The sequence below is a fragment of the Microcaecilia unicolor genome, chromosome 4 (genome assembly GCF_901765095.1).
Source record: "Microcaecilia unicolor chromosome 4, aMicUni1.1, whole genome shotgun sequence".
In the NCBI taxonomy this organism is placed as follows: Eukaryota; Metazoa; Chordata; class Amphibia; order Gymnophiona; family Siphonopidae; genus Microcaecilia; species Microcaecilia unicolor.
In genome coordinates this window covers 71,589,430-71,601,848 of record NC_044034.1, presented here as the reverse complement: position 1 = coordinate 71,601,848, position 12,419 = coordinate 71,589,430, and positions in this window count along the sequence as shown.

Below are 12,419 nucleotides of genomic sequence, written 5' to 3'. Positions count from 1 at the left end.
CTTTGAGTAAGGATTTAAAGATGGGCAGGGAGGGGGCTTGGCGTATGGGCTCAGGAAGTTTATTCCAAGCATAGGGTGAGGCGAGGCAGAAAGGGCGGAGCCTGGAGTTGGCGGTGGTGGAGAAGGGTACTGAGAGGAGGGATTTGTCCTGTGAGCAGAGGTTTCGGGTAGGGGCGTAAGGGGAGATGAGGGTAGAGAGGTAATGAGGGGCTGCAGATTGAGTGAATTTATAGGTTAGTAGGAGAAGCTTGAACTCATAACACACCTTGGAGTGAAGGGATAGCTGAATGGTTATAGCAGCAGGTTGTGGGCAATGAAAGCCAGGATTCAAATTCCACTTTTCTCACTGGCATTTTTTATAGCCTTGGACAAGTCAGCTCACCCTCCATTGCCTCAGGTGCAATTTAGACTGTGAGCCCATTAGAGCAGGGAAATCATCTCAATGTATCTTTCCTTGACCTTGGAATGGAAAAGACAATTCATCAAAAATGAAATCCAGGACAAGGCAGATAATAAAATGTAGGTACCTGTGTATGAAGGAGAACAAACCATGCTGTTTTTTTCCTGCTTTTGCTAAATGCTAACTACATACAATGTTCCTTTATTTACAAGCAGGTACACACTAATTTTAGGGTCCCTTTTACTAAAGCTTAGCGCATGTTAACAGAATTAGCATGTGCTAAATGCTGCACATCCTATTTTATACCTATGGGCCAAGTGACATTTAGCGCACACTAATGTCCTTTAGCACACGCTAAGCTTTAGTAAAAGGGCCCCTTAGTTATTTCCTGCTCACATAATGCTAGGCTCCAGTGTATCCTCAGACAATATACACCTGTACTCAATATAAGCAGCAGCTTATTGTATCATATTTATTATGTTGTATGTACTGCATGATAGACCACCAGTTTACCCCTATGAATTATAATTCACCATCCTCCTTATATCTTTTAAAGAGAGATCTTTTTAGCACACCACTTTTTTTAAAAATATTTTCAATAACCACTGTCGATACATTGAGCTTATTAAAGTGCAATACAAATAAAGCTGCTTCTCTATGTGGATATCGCCCATCCTGCATGTTTTGGTTCCTGCATCAGGGATCCCCCCCCCCCCAATCTTGGTCATTATTCCTTTCATTCTGTTGGGGAGCCTTGTGTTTTCTAGTTTATTTTTTTATGTAGTTGTATTGGGATAATAATAATAATAATTGTAGTAACCCTTTTATTAGGTCATATATTTTATTGTGAGCCAGCTACAGTTTCAGCTTAGATTCACAGCATAAAAAGAATTTCAAATAACTAGAAAAGACCTGCATCATATCAATCATTTCTATATAGGGAATGTCCCAGAAAGAAGTCTTTCAAGTTCACTGCCGGGGGGGGGGGGGGGGGGAAGATTCCCTAGGGGTCCTTTTACAAAGGCGTGTAAGGCCTACATGCACCCAGCATGTGCCAAATCAGCATTACCGCCCGGCTACCACATGCCCCAGCAGTAATTCTGAATTTGGCACACGCCAAAAACACACGGTAGAAAATGTTTTCTATTTTCTACCATGTGGCGCTTACCTGGCAGTAAACGGCAGTGGACGTGTGGACGTGCAACACCACAGTTCAAAAGTTGTTGCCGTAAAGTTTAGACTTTTCCCTCGCAGACACAACTAAACTGCTCAGTGTGGGTATTTTGTGGGTAATGCATGAGACCTTACTGCTAAGTCAATGGATGGTGGTAAGGTCTCAGGCCAAAGATGGACACACGCTAGTGTTTATTTTGCCGCACGTCCATTTTCCAGCCGCAGCATAGTAAAAGGGTCCCCTAGTGCAGCAATTGACCATCTTTTGGATTTTGTTTTATTTTAGATGTAACACACATGAAGTTTGCTTTTTGTCAATTGAATGCTACTCTTCTAAATATTTCAATACTGGATTTTTTACAGAGGTAGTGTCTGTGTCCTAACGCTGTGGGCCCCACAGTTATTACTGCTCCTGGGAGTGATGTCTCCAAATTGGTTAGTTTTATGTTTACTATGACTATAATAAACCTCACTCCTAAGTCAGGGTATGTGGAGTATGATCTCAACCTCTCAATTTTGCTACTGATGCTCACCATAATTGCTGCTGTCCAGTAAAGAACAGAAGAGAAGTAGACCATATGAAAAATCAGGGCCGTGCTAACCCGGTAAGCGAGATAAGCATGGCAGGGGGGCGCTTCCCTCTGGGGGGGCGCCGCCGCACCATGCTCACCTCGCTCGCCCTCCCCCAACATCCCTTTTCTTTTTTTTTCTTTTTAAATTTACCTCCGTGGTGGCGGTTCCAGCAGCGCAGCGTCAGGGAAGGAGGTGGCGCTCCCGACGTCTCTAGCCTTCCCTTCGCTGTGTTCTGCCTTCTTCTGACGTCAAGGATGACATCAGAAGAAGGCGGAACACAGCGAAGGGAAGGCTAGACGTCGGGAGCGCCGCACCATGCTCACCTCGCTCGCCCTCCCCCAACATCCCTTTTCTTTTGTTTTCTTTTTAAATTTACCTCCGTGGTGGCGGTTCCAGCAGCGCAGCGTCAGGGAAGGAGGCGGCGCTCCCGACGTCTCTAGCCTTCCCTTCGCTGTGTTCTGCCTTCTTCTGACGTCAAGGATGACGTCAGAAGAAGGCGGAACACAGCGAAGGGAAGGCTAGACGTCAGGAGCGCCGCCTCCTTCCCTGACGCTGCGCTGCCGGAACCGCCGCCACGGAGGTAAATTAAAAAGAAAAAAAAAAGAAAAGGGATGTTGGGGGAAGAGAAGAGGGTGGGCAGTTGAACAATGGGAGCGGGAGGGCAGGGGAGAAACGACAGCAAGGATGCGAAGGGGGGGCATGGATGCGAAGGGGGGGGAGAAGAGGGTGGGCCAGGCTGGGACATGGGAGAGAGAGGAGCATGGATGCGAGGGGGGGTCATGGAAGGGAGAGAGGGGAATTGCTGGAAAGGGATGAATGGAGGGGGCAGGGGACAGAAGAGCATGGATGGGCATGGATTGGGAGGGCAGGGCTCAGGGAGAGAGGGGAATTGCTGGAAAGGGATGAATGGAGGGTGCAGGGGACAGAGGAGCATGGATGGGCATGGATTGGGAGGGCAGGGCTCAGGGAGAGAGGGGAATTGCTGGAAAGGGATGAATGGAGGGGGCAGGGGACAGAGGAACATGGATGAGCATGGATTGGGAGGGCAGGGAGAGGGGAATTGCTGGATAGGGATGAATGGAGGGGACAGATGGGCATGGATGGATATGGATTGCAGGTCAGGGCTCAGGGAGAGAGGGGAATTGCTGGATAGGGATGAATGGAGGGGGCAGGTGACAGAGGAGCATGGATGGGCATGGATTGGGAGGGCAGGGCTCAGGGAGAGAGGGGAATTGTTGGAAAGGGATGAATGGAGGGGGCAGGGGATAGAGGAGCATGGATGGGCATGGATTGGGAGGGCAGGGCTCAGGGAGAGAGGAGAAATTGCTGGACATAGAGGGGAGGGAAGAGAGATAAAGGAGATGAAATGAGGGAAAAGGAAGAGAGGAGAAAAACTGCACATGGATGAAGAAAATAGGCAGAAGCTGAGGACCAGAAATGAAGAAGAAAGGAGGAAAGGAAAGAAATAAATGGAAAGGAAGCCCTGGAAACGGAGTTAAGAGGACAGATAGCAGCAGAATCAGATACTGGGCCAGAATGATCAGAAAAAGAAAGTCACCAGACAACAAAGGTAGAAAAAAAATCATTTTATTTTCATTTTAGTGTTTGGAATATGTCCACTTTGAGAATTTACATCTGCTATCTTATTTTGCAATGTATAGCAATTTGTTTCTAAGAATATTGCTGACAATTCCTGTCAGTGTGGCAAGTGGTGAGCGATCATTTTCACGGGGGGGGGGGGGGGGGGGGGGCGCCGCCACCACCGCCGCCAACTGATAGTCTGCAGGGGGGGGCGCCAGAGACCCTAGGCACGGCCCTGTGAAAAATACAGCTGCACTAGCAATTCCAGCATGGCAAATGTGACAAAGCCCATAGGAATTTAATGGGCTTCATCATAGTTGCCACATGAGAATAGCTAGCACTCTTTGTAAAAGGAGCCCTGTCTTCATTTGCCACCTTTAGCTCCCAGGTCTAAACAAGGTCACCCGGCATGCCCATGTTTCACCAAACGGCTGCCTCAGGGGCAGATAAATACTGTAAGCATACTTAGAGTTAATGTTAGTAAAGGACATGTACATAAAAGATAAGCCTTCAAAAATGGTTTTAAAGTTATTTATTGCTGTTCATTTACATACATGGTTCTAAAAGTTCCCTTTTCATACTGTTATTATGTAATTGTATATTTTAATACCTCTGTATTACTATACCTTTGATTGGTATAATTTGGTTTTAAAACTATGTACCTGTTAGCAAGTAGACATTAGACAAAGATTATTTATGTTCATCATTCATTTATTCATCAATAATTTACTAATTTCTTCTTCCATTATTACATTTTTATCCTTTTACTTATGGATGCTATGTTTTTTTTTTTATGTTTTAGTATATATACAAACTTGTTGAAAGTTATTTATTTTTGTTTTTACAAGGATTTTGACCCCTGAAGCAGGCACACATGCCGAAACACAGTCGTGTTGGGTCCTTCATGTGCTGAATAAACTTACTTAAGGTTTTATACTGACTCCTTTGAAGCCTTGTTTTCTTGCCTCACTGTTCTTGTTTTGCCGTTTCTCATCCGTGAGGTTTGGCTTTTCTCCTCCCTTTGTTGGACTTTGTCCCATAGTAATAATGACATCAATCTAGCCCTATTGAAAACAAAAATGGCCATCATCTTGAACCTCAAAGTGCAAATAGGGGTCCTTTTACTAAGCTGTGGCAAAAGGGGGCCTGGGCCCCTGTAGATTTAGGCCTGGACCCCCCTTCCAACAAGCCACTCGACCCCCCTCCCACCGCCAACCCGCCGTCGCCTACCTTTGCTGGCGGGGGACCCCAACCCCCCGCCAGCCAAGGTCCTCCTCGCAAAAGGCTTCCTTCTGTTTCTGACGTGCAGTACCCTGGTCTTACTTCCAGTTTAGCGAGTGGTAAGCCCATGTTGGACTTACTGCCCTTAGTAAAAGACCCCATAATTTCAAAATGAGCCCTACAAGCAAGAAACTGAAATCATATTAAAATGATGGCAGTATACATTCATGATACATGACAACAGAAAATGCATAATTCTGCTTTATTTATTTAGATTTTGCTCACACCTTTTTCAGTAGTAACTCAAGGTGAGGTACATTCAGGTACTCTGAATATTTCTGTGTCCCAGGAGGTCTCACAATCTAAGTTTGTACCTGAGGCACTGGAGGGTTAAGTGACTTGCCCAAGATCACAAGGAGCAGCAGTGGGATTTGAACTGGCCACCTCTGGATTACAAGACTGGTGCTCTAACCACTAGGCCACTCCTCCATTTGTAACATGACCACTGCAATGTTAATATTGGCTTATTTAACATTCATAATACATGATAACAGAAAATACATAATTCTTCTGCTTTGTAACAAGGTCACTGTAATGTTAATATTGGTTTATTTAAACATCAGCCTTCTATTTTGTGGTTAAATTATATGGACCCATCACAGAATGGTTCAATGAAAATGTTTACATAAATAGGTTAATTTTCTAATTAAGCTAATAATACAAAATACCATATTCATCATTTGCTACTTTCTACGTATTTTCCCCTGGGTTTGTTGCACTGGTCTCACCTTCACATTTGCAAAACCTGGAGCAGTGAATGGACAATTTTGGTCAAGGTCAGAATCTCTACTGCACATTCTACACATATACATGTGATATAAGAAAAGCATTTGAAATACTTTGTATTAAGAAATAACAGCCTCAAGATCCCTGGTAGTTTAGAACATAGAAATGTGATGGCCAAAAGTTTGATGGGTCAGTATATTCTGTCTTCAAGGACTGAAGAAAAGCTGTGCATACTCATTGAAGTTGGTACGAGATTTAATATTTTAGCCCAGTGAGACTGGTGTATAACATTTTAATTTCTTTAACACCTGTAGCAAATGCTTCTGTCAACATATCGGAAGTAATTCTGACTTTGGAATTACATTTTTGCTTCCTAACATGGGACACTTGCTGCATAGCCCAATGTTTTGTTCTAAGTAATTTCTCCACATCAGAGCCCAGTCTATTTACATAATCTGACCATTCAGTGAATGACTTTTTCTTCAGATATACTTACTTTTTTTTGTCAGTGGAGTTCATTCATCACAGTTGGCTGTTGAAACCAGCGCAACTATAATACCCTTGGTGTTCTCAAGGTTTGATACTGAAATTATTGTATATATCAAAAATATGTAGGAGGTGGACCATGCAAAATGTGAATTTTGTGAATGGTCTCCAAGCCAAGTAGCCAAATGTTTTTAGAATCTCTGATGTATGCACACTGTATGAAACAGTGGCGTAGCCACAGGTGGGCCTGGGTGGGCCAGGGCCCACCCACTTTTGCCTCAGGCCCACCCAAAATTGTGACACTCTTGCTGTGGCTGGTGGGGATCCCTAAACCTCGCCAGCTGAAGATTTTCTTTCCTTCCAAATGTCAGCCAGCAGCACTTGCCTTGAGCTGATGCTGAGACCGGCCCTTCCACACATGCTCAGTTTTTGCACATGCAAAAGCACTGAGCATGCATGGCCTGCTGGCAGCAGCATCAGTTTGAGGCAAGTGCTGGCTGCTCGAGGAGGAGGAGGAGGAAATCTTCAGCTGGCAGGGTTTGGGGATCCCCGCCAGTTCAAGTATTTAATATTTGGGGTTTGTGGGCAGGGAAGGGTGGAGAGAGGAGCAAACTGGAGGGGGCTGGGAGGACGAATTCCATGTCCACCCACCTTGGGCTCAGGCCCACCCAAAATTGGCCATCTGGCTACGCTCCTAGTATGAAATCAAACATTACACTAGAATTTAACAAGTTTCAGAAGTTCAGAGGGAGCTGCTTCTGGTAACTAATTCTTCGATGACTTCTAATTAGCTTCTTGAGAAAGCCTATCTTTAGGGAGGTAAAGCAATAGTGAAGCCATAGGACAGTCTGCAGAAAACTGCACTCTCTTTCTTTGGCCACATCTATGAAATAGAGAGCATTTCTCATCTCCAAACCACAGTGATATCAATCAGCTCCATGTTTGATCAACCTCTATTTTATATCCAGTTTCCCTCTTATATTCACAACTGATGACAATTAATAATTGATCAAAGATATGCAGAAGATAGGATGCCTAGTGAAGATCAAACTGTCTCCCTGTTAAAAGGTTTTGCAGAATCTGCTTAATTCCTTTTAAGGATTACAAGTTTAATTGATTTAATCAAAACTTTAAGAATTCTTTCATCTGCCTTTGATTTTGGATGTACCCATCATCACCAAGAACTGCACCAATTACAGAACAAAGAGTTTATTTCAAAGTTCTCAGGTTTGATATGGTCCCACTTAGCAACTACCTGCTCACACTGAGTTATTCCAATGCTTACTTCAGGGCACTTGTCAGGTGTCTCACCATGGTATTGTTTTAATATAGTTCCAGGAATTCTATATGATATAAAATACTGAAATTAAAAAGGTTTACTTTTAGTTTCTTGCCTCTAGAATGATTCATTTTGAGGTCCATCAATCTTTGGTTCAAGTTGATGCCCATATTTATTTCCAATATGGCAGCCAAGCTGGTCATCCACATCATGCAAACAATTTAAAATAAAAGTTGATCATAAAACCTTTTATCAAAATGAAATTCTGTAAGCATTTCTTGCTCAACTGTAGCAAGCTCCTATAGTATTAGTAATATAATAAATTAGTAAGAGAGGCCCATTTCCAACAGAAAGGAAACAGGCGCTAGCAAGGTTCCAGGGCCCCCTCCCAACCCTCCTCCTCCCCTTCCCCCTCCTCTCCCTACCCCCCTCCTCCTGACCCCCCTCCTCCTCCCCCTTCCCTCCACCTCATGACCCCCCTCCTGACCCCTCCTCCTCATCTCCCCCTCCTGACCCCTCCTCCTCCCTTCTCCCCCCAGGACTCCCCACTCTCTCTCATCTGAGGACCCCCACCCCTCCCCCTCTCATCTCAGGACCTCCACCCCTCCCCCCTCTCTTGTCTCAGGACCCCCTCCAGTTTCTGCCACCCAGCGCCTCCTTCCCTCTGTCTCTGTGGCCTCCGAGTGCAAGGAGGACGTGTGCGGATGCCCCAGCCCTTTGTATGTAGCAGCTGCTGTTTAAAAGGTTTTATCTCCTGCTCGGCCAGCAACACTGAAGAAGTCCAGCAAGTACAGACGTCGCGTCAGACAGGCTGTGGTTCGCTGTTCCTCTGGTCCAGCCCTCATTTCTTGTTTGTGGAAGGGTGGGGCCACAGGAACTGCAGAAACAGAAGCTAAACCACAGCCTGTCTGAAGCGGCATCTGTACTTGCTGGACTTCTTCAGTGTTGCCCGCCGAGCAGGAGGTAAAACTTTTTAAACAGCAACTGCCACGTACGAAGGGCTGGGGCACCCACACACATCCTCCTTGCACTCGGAGGCCACAGAAAGAGGGAGGGAGGGAGGCGCTGGGCAGCGGAAATGGGAGGAGAGAGGGGCATGGAACTTGAACGGCAGTGGGGTTGTTGCGGCCCGTGGAACTCGGACGACGGGAGTGGAAGGTGGGAGGGAGTTTGGGGATCATGAAACTCGGGGGAGGGGGCATTTGGTTACTCACCGCCAGTGGCTGATGCTAGGTTCCCTTCCCTTCCCTCTCACTTCCCATTGGTGCGCCCTGTGACATCATCCCCAGGGTGGACCAAAAGGAATTCGGTTACGAACCCAGGCAGCCATACGGAAGTGCAGAGGTCCAAATTATTATAAAGGATGAGAGCAGACAAAGACAAAAATGGTCCACCCAGTCTGCTCAGTCAAAATTTACACAGTCTGATTAGAAAAGCACATAAAATCTCTTATACAATCCAATGCCAACTCCATATTCCCTGCAACCCTTCTCCTATCATTTTCCTCTACTTACATTATGCCCAAAATTTCCAACAGCAGTAGCCTCCAACATCTTCATTAGTAGGCCACTTCAGACCTTGCCATCTTCAACTTTACGTCTTTAAAAAACAATAGTTAAAGCCAGCTCTCTGCATCTCAGCATTAATCTCCCTTTTTATAACCAAGTTTAAGTGGGTGCTTCATCAAAGGCTTCCTATTAACAATTTTCTATGTACAATCACAAGCTCAATTTAATCCAAAGTGTAAATACAAACACAAATCTTTCTTACACTCAGCTGTTCTGGAGCTCAGTGGTCCAACCTACAGCCTATGTGCTTTCAACATTATAAGGGATAAGGGAATTACTAAGGTGGGAATGATAAAACATGGGCATTGAACAAGTGAGTAAGGGTTAGGAGTTAAAAGCAGCATCAAAAAGGTGGACTCCTAAAACACAGTTTTTAACCATGGTAATTTCCAGGGTCACCCCAGCATTTTTGAAACTGTGGTACTGCTATACCACTGCTCAGTGCAGATTTAAACTCAATGTATTCTTGGAGACCTGATAAAATCATCCCCCACAGTTAAAGATTGTAACCATCACTTCATCAGGTTACTCTAGCACCATCTTTGAAGTACAAAGCAGTCATACAGTTGCTGTTATGGGCCAAACTGCTTTCTGGCAGGTTCTCTCAGTGTCTTTTTAACATTCTCTTTGCTCCAAGGATCTCAGCATTTATTCCATTCTTTTATGAACTCTGTGGACATTACAGGCATCTACTACCTTTTCTGTGAAAAAAAAATATTTCCCAACATTGTTTGAGTATCTTTCTTGGAGCGTAAGCCTACTTCTACAACTTGCTTTTCTTTGAAAAGATTTTGTTTCATGTGCGTTAATATCTTTCATGAATGTAAACTTCTCTATCATATCCATCCTGTTTCTGGTTTCTTCTAAGGCAGGGTCATAAGGGCCATGCCTAGAGTTATCTTTATGACTTCTGAAGAAAAGTGGTACTTATGCTGGTGAGTGAAGCAGTCCCACAAGGGGTGCTGCAAAAAGAAGCAAGACTTGCTGCCTTTTCTGAAATCTATGCTTGGCAGAAATTATCACAGAGCTCTGGAATTACCAGAGTGGATCTTGAGCATATCTCCTCCCTCACTGTGCTCAAACATGGCCAACTTTCTGAGTTAATTTGCCTTCTAAACTCTATGGAAATCTAACGGAGGTGGTGCTTCAATATCAGGTTTTCAATCGTAAGAGACTCCCAGTGGACTTGCTGGTCCCTTGCAATTGTAAAAGCAATATTGAAACAGTTCTCCCCTCATCAACTGGGGGGAGAACTCCTTCACAGCTTAGAGGGAACAATGGTCAGAGGCCACAACAGCAGCCACAGCACTGTACAAACCTTTGGAAACTGACTTGTATAAATGGGATTCCCATTACCTGTGCACAAGCAGATATGGAGATCAGGGCAGAGATCTAAAAAAGAAATGGTGGGTAAATCCACATTAAAGGAAGAACATCTAAGGTGAGGCCTAGGTTGTATCCTCATTACTTCTCACTCTCTGCACAGCCCACCCCAGAGACAATTTTACTTAAATAGCCTACCTTGAATATGAATTCAAGTAGGCCCTATCCTCTTATTTTCTTCTCCTTCCAGCTCAGATTTCACTCCACCATGGCCCTTTAAGGCTAATGATATTCCAACCAACACAATTCAGCACATCATCATCTCATCTGTGTCTCCACTTCATTGCTGTCTTCTCCCTCCATATTTTCCTGTAGAATTCCTTTTCTGCTTTCAACAACTTGCTTACATGGATTACCTCTTCATCTCACACTCTGCTGGATCATTTTCCACTGTTGTCTTGGGCCCTTGTCTCTTTTCTCTTTCTCTCACAATCTTATCTTCTCCCAGAGACTTCTGTATTGTCTTTGTACAGATGACTTCCAGATCTCACAACACCAAAACTCCCATGAACAATGTAATTACAAATCTCTTCTCGCTTGGTCCAACATTGCTGCCTGGTTGTCTCACTGTGGTCTCAAAATCAACATAACCCAAATAGAACTTCTTACTCATCTCCCAAGACCTCATCTCCTCTACTCCCTTTTATAATAACTTTAAACAGCACCACCATTCTCTCTGTGCCCTTGGCCTATAATTCTTGGGTCTGATGACTCTTTTTCATTCTCTGCACATGTCCATAATACTGCTAAGTATCATTTCTTTTTACATAAGATCTATTCACAATCAGTTCTTTCCTTCCTTTCTGATCATACCACTAAAATGTTTATCAACTTTTACCAACACCCACTTAAGACTGCCACAACATGCTCTTCATGGATCTACAGCTGAATGATCTCTCCCCATTACAGTTTGTACAAAATTCATCTGACTGGCTTATCTACCTCAAACCCAAACATTTAATTTTATGTGAATTGGAAAGGAAGCCAAAGTAAGTTCCTCCAAGTGTGTTCACTCTGCAGCTCTTTGATACCTCCTATTTCTCTATAACCTTGTCTTCTAAAATGTGCTCGTATCCATGTCTCTTTCGTCTAGTGCAAAATCTTATCTTTGCATATTCCACCTTGCTATACAAGTGCTTGGAAAAGCTGTCCTGAACACGTGTATGCAAGGCTCCATCTTTTATCAGATTCAAATCCAATCTAAATACATTTTTGCTGCTTTTAATACCAGAGCCTCAAATTTTCCTGCTGATGAAGTAGACTAATCACCGTGGTCTGCAGACTGGTGAATGCATTTCTTAGTCTGTCAAGCAATTCAGGCAGAGAGCTAATGTTTATTCCATACTATACCAAAAAGCCTGATTAGCAACAACTTGCTCAATGATGTTATTATTTTTAGAATGTTCTTTTAGTTTTGCTGTGCTTTTCCATTAATTGATGGATTTCTTATATGTTTTTTTAATGAGATTTTATATTATGATGTAAACCGTTGTTTTGTGAATGCAATTTGAAACGGTATAGTAAATAAATAAACAAACAAACGATAAACTTATATAACTATAGTTCTTGTGGAGTCACTTTTAGCCCAAATGTCTTTTGATGATACTCAGAAAAAGGGAGATGTTTTGGTTAAGGAAACTAGCCCTCTGATAAATACGTAGGAGCTGTTCTTTATGGTGCACTTCCCCTGGGGGCCAAATTATAGAAGCTACTAAGATTTAATTTTGCTGTCTCAGTTGTATTCACCAGCTCTATACACCATTATGAAGTTCAGATCTGAAGATAGTCGTCAATACCTTTATAACATCATGGCTAGACTACTTGAAATCTTCGCAAATAGGGCTACCTCTATGAAACATAAGAATCTTCAGCCTGTCCAAAATACAATGCTAGTTTAAATACCTACTTATAGAATTGATAACACTTTGATGGAATAAGCTTCACCGGCTGCTCAAGTTGTTCACAATTT